The following is a 7,576-nucleotide window of genomic DNA, read 5'->3' as shown; positions in this document are numbered from 1 at the left end:
GAGAGCGGCCAGGGTTATTTTAGGTGTTGACATTACAGTCTACACGTACTCTTTTCTCTCGCCTTCTTTGGCTACCCATTGACTTTCGAATTGATTATTTCATTGCTGTAATGACCTTTAAAATCTTGAATGGGCTTGCACCTGATTACTTAAACCAGTTCCGTTATATCTCTGACGTGAGTAATATTACTACCCGTAGTTCTAGTAACAGGAATTTATACGCTCCAATTTTCAAAACAGCTACTGGACAGAGATCGTTCATTTATCGAGCCACAACGATTTGGAATAATATTCCTATTTCAATCCGAAGTATTGAAAGACTATCGCAGTTCAAATCTCAATTGCGCAATTTTCTTTTTCAAAATTCATTAATGAGGGTTCATCACTGGAGTAGATGCTTTCGTTGTATCTTTTTTTTTTCTTTAGATGTCTAATTAATTACTTTGTATTGATTTGTTGCTTTCTTGACGAGGGCTCTGATGTAAATTACAATTCATTTGTAACTCAGATTACCCTCTATAAATAAAGAGTAATAATAATAATAATAATAATAATAATAATAATACACAATGCTAAGAATCCAGTTTATTTGCCTGTTTTTGAAAAACAAATCTTATCAAGAAAATGACGACTCTGATAATCATTAAGCTATCAAAATACGCTTAAATCAGGATCATATGAGAGTTGATATTATGAATTTAAAATCAAATCAAATCAAAACAAAATACCAATTCTGAATCTGCGATTATATGTTAGTACATGTGAACAAAGTCACGATAGCGATTGTCTGAAGACAAGTATTTGGAAGTTAATAACAAAACATTTCAAGTCTAAAAAAATCAGAAAAAAAAATCAGACACTGTCATTTCTCCACGGAGATCAATAAAGTATTGCATTGTATTTTATACTAATTGTAATACATTGTTAGTGTTCAGGAACAGTAGAACTTTCAAAGACCTCCGTATAATACTACATCTAGCCATTTGCATGGCTATAAGAGACCAGGTAAAATTTAAACTCATGATTACGAGGGACTAGGTAAAATTATAACTCATGATTATAAGTGACCACATAAGTGTTAACTCAGTAACTGTATGGTGTGAATTTCAACTACCGCTGACGTGAAGCAAGTTGCAAATTTGCATGAAGTTGAATACCATGCACCACAATAATATGCGGATGTACTGCCTGGTGGAAAAGTCACTGAAATGACCTAATGGCAAGACTTTCTTCCCTATAGTATTGTTAAGAACCAACAGTCGAAAACTGATGCAAATCAATACACAACTGGGACTTGAGGAATCTTCGTAATAAAAGTCATCTTGAAAAAACTGCTGACTATGAGTACGTATGGAAATATTCACGAAATTAAAATCTGCACCAGTCTTTTCAATCAGGTAGAGAATTCTGTACTGTTATTTTTACTGGGATAGCAGTGTTTTACTGTATGTGTAATGTACAGAATTATACCGAAACTAGAATAAATTTGCCTGAATACCATATTCAGAGAAATAAACCTTATCGGATACAATGTGTGATGCTTTGTGATTATAGCAGAGATTATATCTTTAATATGTTCCAAGCTTGTAATTATATCAGGTACACCTCGTCTTCTACTGATTTCCAGTCAAGTCTTCGACTAATTTATCCAGCGTAGTTGCATGACATTCCTTCTCACAATTTCCATAGCTATCCAGAGCGTCCATAAACTGTAAAATGTCACAAAATGCAGTCTGAAGGTTGTAAATACATTCGCTGTGTAAAGCATCGTTTTACATACTGTAGCTCAGTCGCCTTTTGTACCCGATTGCTTCAATCTGTATATGTACAGTAGACTGGTTATTTGTACATCGCGATTTGCCGCATGTGTCTGTACGTATGAGATTAGGGATCTTTCAAATTTAACTGGAAAATGATATAGGTGTTTGTTTCATAATTTCATACACACTACTGATTGAAAAGTCAGTTTTACTGATTCTTATTCAGATCACTCATGAAAAATTTACTCACGTCTTTTATTAGTAGATTCACCGCTCTGTGACGCATCAACATAAAGTGATTGTATTCAGTTCGATAACAATGTCCAAAATTGGTTTCTAGAATAATACATTTAAATTTAGTGTTGCTTTGATGAAGGAAACAATTTAAATGTTGAATGCGGCGAATTAAGAAAAATTGCATCATACATTCAAATTTATTACAACTGATCATAATAAAGTGTCATACCTTGTCTTTGTGTGCGATGAGAAACTTCAGCAGTTCATCAAAAGCTGCCTTACGATGAGACAAACCACGCAGATCCTAAAACAGGATATACTCCGGTCAAAGTTAGGATCTTAAAATGTTGTTTTCCAGATTGTCAATTTTCAGACTTGTTTCAAACTCTTTTCCACATTTCGTATTTTCCTATGGCTTTAAGACACAATGTCTGATCTGACTGTGCCAAATGAATATAACTTTTTTATTACTCTAAAATTTTACGTTTACGGTACCTTTGACGACACGCACAATTCCACCAAACGTTCATTTAAACCCACAACATTTTGTCTTGTAAATCCTTCATCGAAAGAAATGTGAAATATGGTCGACGGTAAGCGCTACAATGAAACGCTATGACTGATGATAGTACGGTGATTTAATGTTACTTCAACCGTTTATCATGATCATAATACGCCAGAATAGACATTAAATATCATGACACATTATTTCAAGCCAAAGAACTTCAAATTAACAAACCAAATTCTCCATATTTGCTTAAAAGTGTTTTTGCATTGCTATGAGTGCATGGTTGCACATAATGTGTTGTGATCTTCAAAATCTAAAAGCTCTCTCGCTGGATCACAGTTTCAGATACATCATTTGAGTATTCCATCTTACTCCACAAAGATAATCAATATTTTAAATCTAGGGGTTAAATTTATCATCTATCTATTTCACACCCATACTGTAATGTACATGTACACTTTTCATGGAGCTCTTGACTGTCAGCTAGACCTCTATACAAAACCTTAAAGAACAGAATCTTGCTGGTATACAAGTGGTTAAACGTTTAGACAATACGGAGTATAAACATACCAAGTTAATGTTGAAGGTATCACAACACTGGCCCGGATCTCTCTCCAAGCAGTGAGGCTCACAGTGGTCAACATATTGAATTATTTCCTTCTCAACGAGCTACAATGGCACATGTATCATTGTATATGGAATTATGTAATAAAGTTGATGAGTGAAGTAGTTTTCCAATACTTTGGAGACGCCTCCTAAAGACATTGTTTTGTTAAGGGCAGACCTCCGTATTGGCTTCACTTTCTATCATACATTGTCTTTACTATTAGTTTGTATTAGATTGTATATCTCACCTTCATAACCATGCATATCGTCAATTACATGGTAACCATAATTCCACCTCAGAGTTAGACTGGCATGCATTTCTGGTTGAAATGATTCGTAGGTGTACTGACAAAAGAGAATAATGACCTCATAATATTTTGAAAAATAAATTGTTATTATTATACATCTGTTGCCGTAACTGGCGTTTCGTTCAATACGCCATCCATACGAGGTCGTATTTGCGATTAACCGTATGGTGCAATATTAAGTGAAATCGCACACCATTATCTTATACTTGTGAAAATCTAAATTAAATTTTATCCCGCAAACACAGGGATAGCAGCCATTTTCAATTTCAAGTATTGGTAAATATCGGGAAACCTGTTTTTCTGGTTAATTTAGATTTACACGGTGACCCATAATTTTATTAATATTATTTCGAAAGTGAATATTTATTTAATTTTTCCGCAAGGAAAGTTTGAACGAAAGTTAGTCTTTCAATTTCGAGGCACTAACTACGCTAAACATAATATGACGAGAATATCTCTGTCAACTTTCTAGCTTAGAGACGATAAGATTAGCGCAAACTGTCTTCCCTCGTGTTGAAAAATTACTATTTCTGATAAATATTCGTCATGTGAACATAATTACCATATGTACAGTCCATGGTTTACTTGCCAGAAAAAAGGTCTGAATGTCAGATGCAAATTGCCTAATTTGTTCGAGTTGGTCTGTGCGATATGAAAGCCTATTCAGTGTTCAATGCGTGAGTCTGCACCAGCCCCTGTGTCATCTACTTCTCTGTTCGCCATGTGTGCCAGTCCACCAAGTATTAAAAAGCCATATGCCATTTCATATTGCCGTGTATCTTATAAAAGTGACAGAGTTGCCGAGAATCCCGTCGTGTACCATAAAATACATTTTCCAAAACCTAGTGTTCACATACCTTTCTCATGTTGCACGTCACTAATGTTTCATTATGTCTTGTTGCTTCGATGGTTTGAGGTTTGCCTTCAACCATCAGAACACACTCGTATTCACCTAAATCCTAAGATTCGAGTAAAAGTCCGAGTAAAGGTACATGTCTGTGTTCAAGTTCAATAACACTGAGGTGAAAGGTAAGTTTACTCTGAGAAAATGTGTTTCGCTAGTCTATCGTCGAAATCGCATAAAACTTCTTCAACAACACACAAAACTACCAATGATTCTTTAAGGCTGTCAAAATGGCATGAGAGTTAAATCCAACATACCCCATTCTCGTTCATTACTTTTATTTACCTTATTATCATAGATGTTAAGTGTTGGAAGTTGGATCTTTGTGTTGACATTGACCGGTATTAACACCTCTCCCTTCTGTACGTCTAGCTGAGGACAAAATTCCTGTCCCTTGATACCAGTGTCTTTGAACTTGTTCTTGTTAAAAGGAAAAAGAAAATAGCAATAACTTTAGGTAGACAATATCAGATCAAAGGGATCTGACGAATCCACACTGTTCGTATGCTTTTGTGCAACTCTTTTCATCATCAAAACTATATCAAAGAAAACGGGATGGAAAGATTACTATAAAGGATCAGAATCTACAAGATGATCAATATATCATGTAAACTTGTAAAATACATTGAAATCGTCTGCTGACTCTTACTTCGCTTTATATTTCCCGAAATCCACACAGTTAAGGTAGAATGCACCTCGGGGACAGATACGTTAATGCGCAAGTTTATACAGGTCGTTTCTGGTCTACCACTTTTTTTTGAGGGGGGGGGTTCATTTTGAAGCTCTTGGAGTAGGAAAAATGTTCACTCTCTTTGTTTTTCGAAAGTCGATAATTTTATTTTTCCCCACAGTGTTTAAAAAAGGGATGGCAGCCATGCTTAATTTTAAATGTCGGTAAATTTGTGTTATTTGTTTCTCTAGTACCAAATTCTGAATGGTGACCCTGACTTTTATTCTCGATTTCTAGAAGAAATAGTGGAAAGATTACTTACGGAAAGTTTGGCAAAAGTTTAAGATTTTCAATTTCCAGGCGTGCTGGTTTTACCATCACCTTTTCGTTGTGATGCATTTGTACTTACATTGATTCCAACTACGACTGACGAAGAATCATCTCTTTGGCATATGTCCAAGTAATGTGTACATCGGTTTTCGTAGACACACCAATTGCAGGCCCAGTCACTGGTTACGCAGCTTGTACATCTGGAAAAATAAATTGAGGTTTATTACTCTTTGAAGTGCGATTAGATGTGTGTCATACACAACAGGTGTCATCAGCATTAACATGTAATCAATGAATTTTGATCAAGAAGGAAAACAAATTGTATGATATGTTTCCAGTTCTGCCACTATAAATATACCTATGTCCTCAAATACTGTATTCTGTAATATCAATGGCGATTTACTGAAGGCGTACCTAGTTGCAGCTGTACGTATACTATCACATTATGGCTAATGTTGTCAAAGTACTTTACTGTTACTACCGATGATGATGATGATGATGATGATGATGATGATGATGATGATGATAATGATGGTGGTGGTGGTGATTATGGTGGTGGTGATGGTGATGGTGGTGGTGATGGTGGCGGTGGTGATGGTGGTGGTGGTTGCGGTCACACTTCGATGAGAAGCTTCCATATAGTTTCTATAAAACCAGTGAATAAGACGATGATTCACTCACGATTTATGCACAGAGCAATCGTAATAATGGAAATCTGTGTCTGAGTAGTCTCCATTTGTTGTGTCATCCGTGACATTCAGTATTTCGGTGATGTGATCTGTAAAACGATATATTGATACGCAAATTAAAGAGTTCCACCTGATCAATGCTTGTTGTGCTTTTAGAATCTTGACACTGTAATAAATGATACTAACTTACAGGCAGATGACAAAAACATTGTTTTTATGGTCCTATTGAGCACCACATTTTCCATCGTCATTTTAATTTCCTTATATTATGACCGTTCGGGTCCGTATTCAAGAAATTCAAAGTAGGATGGAAAACTGCAGATTGAAACACCATTTTCACAAAATGAGCACATTTCAGCCACTAACGCGATTTCAAACCAATGAATTGTACATGATCAATTACTGTCTGTCAAGGAAATGTGCCCCGTAATCTTTAATTACGATAACTTTAATTGAGCGAAATAACGATAAAAAGGTAATACATCACATCCTATATCGACTTTCAGTCGGTGTAACGAGGATATGATTGAAAGGCGGGGATGCAAATGAAAACACGATACATTTTGTTGAAACATGGACTAATTGTGTGTATGCTTATCATGGTATACCGGCACTTCGGTCTCTTTTTTCAAGGACGTTTTTGAATACTGAGCCGTGAAATAGTCCGCGTTCCGTTCTCGCAGCGTCTTGTTGTGAGAAAAATTTCGTACGAAAAAATGATACCTACCCTCATCGCAAGGAATGTGCGGACGATAGCCTGGTGGCGGTGTATCACAGGTTAAACTCTGACCATCCCTATCTGCAACTGTCGAGTAGCCATTATAGTTGCACGTATAAGATATGCTATCATCATCGTCTGGTAGGCCTGCCATATTCAAGGTTATCTGTGAAATAGAATTGGCATGATCTTTAGCAAGACAAAATGCCTTTGAAATCCGTGCTTAATACGTCAAAGGCAACCGACGAGTTTCTTAACTCAGTGTTCTAAAGGCTTCGCTATGTATATGCAGAGTTCGTTTCAAATTTCCGATCAAGTTGTACATGCGGCAAGGTTAATGCAGTCAGCCTCACAGTGAAATATCTAATGGCAATGTTGCCATGGTATTATATTGTTTCGTTACTGAATCATACCGGATGGGCCACATTTATCGGTATACTGTCTTCGGGATCTGTTGATTCTATTTCAATGCCAACACACACGTCGTCGTCGAAGTGATGAAGCCAGCTTGAGGAAGGCTGAGAATCTGCGCAGCTTGCATAAGTTGAACATCTGCAAGACAGTGAAAACTACGATATTAGAGGTGCTGACATTCGGTAAGTTGTGCTGCATAAGTTTAGAGCCACAATAATTATATGTCAATACATATGCAAGTTGTTGATTGTCAACATTAACGATGCAAGGAAAGGAAACAGCTATGACTGTCACATCGCAAGCGAAATGATACTGTGTGCATGTGATATTGACACATGTTTTCTTTTGTTTATCTTTCTGTCTCCATAGCAATTCTATAGGAAACTCAACAAAAACGTAGTGTTAAACAGTTTCACAATCTGAATTGAATCT

At 36.2% G+C, this 7,576-nt stretch overlaps 2 long non-coding RNA genes across 2 annotated transcripts; both read right to left on the bottom strand.

Moving 5' to 3' along the window:
- Positions 1–3,367: 3,367 nt before the first annotated feature.
- LOC139134255 (uncharacterized) lies at positions 3,368–5,562 on the bottom strand. The gene is made up of 4 exons (XR_011552752.1): positions 5,403–5,562; positions 4,609–4,743; positions 4,277–4,378; positions 3,368–3,456 (listed from the first exon to the last, which is right to left on the bottom strand). It is a non-coding gene; the product is annotated as an uncharacterized lncRNA (long non-coding RNA).
- Positions 5,563–6,011: 449 nt separating this feature from the next.
- Positions 6,012–7,278, bottom strand: LOC139134254 (uncharacterized). The gene is made up of 3 exons (XR_011552751.1): positions 7,144–7,278; positions 6,740–6,896; positions 6,012–6,101 (listed from the first exon to the last, which is right to left on the bottom strand). It is a non-coding gene; the product is annotated as an uncharacterized lncRNA (long non-coding RNA).
- Between the last annotated feature and the right edge of the window lie 298 nt (positions 7,279–7,576).

The sequence above is a fragment of the Ptychodera flava genome, chromosome 6 (genome assembly GCF_041260155.1).
Source record: "Ptychodera flava strain L36383 chromosome 6, AS_Pfla_20210202, whole genome shotgun sequence".
NCBI lineage: Eukaryota > Metazoa > Hemichordata > Enteropneusta > Ptychoderidae > Ptychodera > Ptychodera flava.
This window is presented reverse-complemented; position numbering and strand designations above follow the sequence as displayed.